We start from the raw sequence: 3,717 nt of genomic DNA, 5'->3' as shown, positions 1-3,717 counted from the left end.
AAAAGGAGAGCCGTGCTTTGAGGGGAAAAGAGACTAATTTGGGGAATGTTGGAAAAAGCAAAGATGCACGGAGGGCTATTTTTGAAATGGAGAGCTATTTTTGAAATGGTGGGGCTTTTTGGGGGGAAGGGCAGAATTCGAATGGGGGACGCAACGCTGTCATGAGGGACGTGATTGTGTCTGCAAGGAAACCAGAGTTCTGAAAAATGTCACATCCTGTGTATGAGAGAGCCGATGGGAGTTTTTGAATACACTCTTCTCTATTTCAGAGACGGTCATGTATATGCAGATGGTTGAGAGATTCGATGAAGGTGTTCTTTCTTCGAATCATGTTCCATTGACCTACAGTGGACTCTATAAGGTGGTTGCAAAAGCACTGTTTAAAGCTCATGTCGAAGGGCAATTGAAGAATGAGATTATCAATGAACCGGAGCGGTTTGTCGAGCTTGATCCAGAGTTACCCTTGGCACTCCTCGATCAGAAAGAAGCAGGGATCAGATTGACAACGAGGGGCAGAATTCGAGGAGAAGAGTGCAACATGATTGATCGGCATGTTGAAGACGGGGAGACCAGAACAGGCCGCCTGTGGTCATGAGGAAGAAGGGGAGTATCTGGACGTCGTCATCTCCTCCGACGACCAGTTTGCGTTCTGAGAACCCTGGGACGGCAAGCTCTCTCTGGACTGTAATGGTGGAACCTTGACCGCAGTTGCCGTGCATTTCGCGAGTACCGGCTCTCCGAGCGTTTCAATTCTGAGCAACTGATTGAGCTCAAGTCTCTCTTCTTCGAAGATCTGGATGTTTTTCATCCTGGAGTTTGACCTCGAACCAGTCTCGTTCATCAAGCCGGAGAGTGAATTGACAAAAGGAAATTTGCGCGAGCTAAGTATCAAACTGAAGCATGAAAGAGGAAAAATCAAATGTCCTATTCGCGTGGGGAACAAAGCGCCTCGTTTAGTTCCACAGCAGTATCTCTTCCCATATCCAGAAAATTCAACAACAACAAGCTCTATTTGATTCAAGCTTTGGAATCTGATGCTAGAGTGCATAATTTATCATGCCCGAGCCGCTACTACTGAATTGCCTGTCTTGGACAATATCTCAAAGGTGTGAACCAAAGTGATGTGTGTAGAGCTGATTGCTAACAGATTTTTGCGCAAGATGACGAGCTACAGCTCCTTCACCTCCACTACCTTTTGCATTTGGAGATGAAGTACACTCTCGGCAGTGAATTCAAGCGTTTGTTGCAAAAAGCTATGCTAACATAGTACAGAGGAATCCTCAAGATTATGTTGCCCTTTACAATTGGGCTTTCGTTCTCCAGGAGATCTTTCGGAGCAGACAGATTGGACTCCCTCAACCTTGAATCAAGTTGCGAGCTCAGATTTTGATGTTTCTATACTCCCAGGAGATCTTTCCTATGCTGACTATATTCAAGCCGCTAGGACTCGTTTGGAAAACTTGTTGAGCCCTTGGCTAGTTCACAGCCATGGATGATCACTGAAGGGAATCATGAAATGGAGGAAATTCCGCTGGTTATTGAACCGTTCAGATCTTATAATACAAGATGAAAAAGGCCCTACAAAGAGAGTGGATCAGACTCTAACCTTTATTGTTCTTTTGAGGTTTCCGGTGTGCATGCTTTGATACTAGGATCATACACTGACTTCAGTAGGGACTCTATTTAGTATAAGTGGCTGCAGGCTGATTTGGCCAAAGTGGATAGAGTCAGAACCCCTTGGCTCCTTGCTGTCATTCATGCACCTTGGTACAACAACAGCAATTTCAAATATCAGGGTGATAGTGACAAAATGATGAAATCCATGGAGTTCATCCTTAAAGAAGCAAAAGTTGATATGATCTTTGCAGCCATGTTCATGCTTAAGAACCCATGACTCGAGTTTTTCAGCATCACTTTGATCCTTGTGGCATCATCCACATAACCATAGGTGATGGAGGGAATCGAGAGGGATTGGCTAACAGGTTTCTGGATCCTTAGCCAAGCTGGTCTGAATACCGTGAAGCAGGTTTTGGTCATGGCATTTTGAAAGTGGTAAATTCTACTCATGCACGAAGAACTTGACCTCATTATAGAGATGTTCTTTTGGAGTTTCTGAAATTCTCTGCTGATCTAGTAACTGCCAAGTTACGAAATGAACATGCTGATGTGAAGAGTGTTTCCCTTCCTACTGTAACTGTCTTCAAAAACCTGAATGTAAACAGTTTATGAGATACTTCGGTTTATCCTGAACATGGATTTCTTGCAACTCATTTGAAAAGGAATATATGATCTTTGGCATCCAATATTTGAGTTCTTCTTGTTAGCCTCTTTCCTTGCTATACCTTGAACCCCGTGTTCTGCAGCTCTCGCACGATCTCTACGACATCGCTGCTTCGGAGTTGATTCGAGAATTCGAAGAGAGGTATAGTCAGCTTGATGCCATTGAACAAAGAGCATTGGATGTTGAAAAAGTTGAGCTTTTCTTGCAAGCTGCAGATCCTACTCTTCAAGAAGAATTGGGTGAGCTTCTTGAAGATCGCACGAAGCCTATGGGTCTTAAAACTGATTGGCAGGATGCTCAGGATGCAGTCTCGACTTTGACCAAGAGGAGGATATGGAAGACTCGCCTACAGAATGGTTCCATGACACCTACACCATCATCAACTCCTATGCCTACTTCTATCCCTGTTATTTCTTCTCCTCCACAGCCAGTTTCTTGGCCTATGCCAGTGCCTACTATTTCCACTCCACCTATTCCTCCTGTTCCACGACCGATGCCTACACCTTCTGCTCCAAAACCATCCGCTCCATCGGTGCCTACCTCTATTGATGACATAATCAAAGGTATCACAGATTTGACACTTGAGTCAGTCAAAGCGGAGTTAGTGGGAAAGTTGAAGGAGCAGTTTGCTTCAACTGTGCCTACTACTTCTTCTAGTGCTCCTACTGCACCTAGGAGTGCTCCTAGTGCACCTAGGAGAGATCGGAGATGTATTTGGTGTGATAGTACGGAGCATTAGCATTGCAGGGATTGTGACTCTTTCCAGGATGCAAGGAGGCAGAATTTGGTATATTGGGGGCAAGATGGTAAGATTTGGTTGACTGAGACAGGAGCTCCACTTGCTACCAACTTTGGTAAAGGTGGAATGAAGAAGTTAGTGGAGGACATGGCTGCGCGTACTTCTTATGTGACAGCTAGAGGTGATGCTTCTGCATATGGAGTACAGATTGAGAAGGGATCAGAGACTCAGTCCGCACTATGGACTTATGCTATGGAGACTGCAAACAAGGGGAAAATTCAGCAAACTGTTTTGACTAGTGCAGGCTCCAGCATCAGATCAGAGACAGGTTGGGACTCACCTGTTGACAGGTATTCTATTTATGCTTATTTGGCTAAATCTCATGGTGCAGATGTATTTGTTGAGGAGAAGCGTAAGAGGGATGAAGAAAATCCAAGTGCAGCTAAGAAGACTAGAGGGGGTGAGTTTGTTACTCCACCTACTGCAGGACTGTCTTCAAGACCAGGGCCAGATCGACAGATGGAGGATGCTCAAAAGAGAGAAAAGAGGTAGGAGCCTAGAGAGAGAAAGCAGCCAGGATTCAGATTGATGTCCGATATTGAGACATCTACAGACATGAGGAAAATCTTTAATGATAAGATACTTGGCAGTGAGGTGACTTTCACTATTTCTGAGATTTTGGGCATCTCAAAAAGAG

At 44.6% G+C, this 3,717-nt stretch overlaps 1 pseudogene; it reads left to right on the top strand.

The window, feature by feature from the left end:
- The first annotated feature begins 277 nt into the window (after window positions 1-277).
- On the top strand, window positions 278-2,082 carry LOC148033579 (purple acid phosphatase 18-like; annotated as a pseudogene).
- The last annotated feature ends 1,635 nt before the right edge of the window (window positions 2,083-3,717 follow it).

The sequence above is a fragment of the Lygodium microphyllum genome, chromosome 7, assembly GCF_053477565.2.
Source record: "Lygodium microphyllum isolate KBCC chromosome 7, Lygodium_microphyllum_v1.1.10, whole genome shotgun sequence".
NCBI classification, from domain to species: domain Eukaryota; kingdom Viridiplantae; phylum Streptophyta; class Polypodiopsida; order Schizaeales; family Lygodiaceae; genus Lygodium; species Lygodium microphyllum.
The sequence above is the reverse complement of the archived record's forward strand: the minus strand, read 5'-3'. Positions and strand labels throughout refer to the sequence as shown.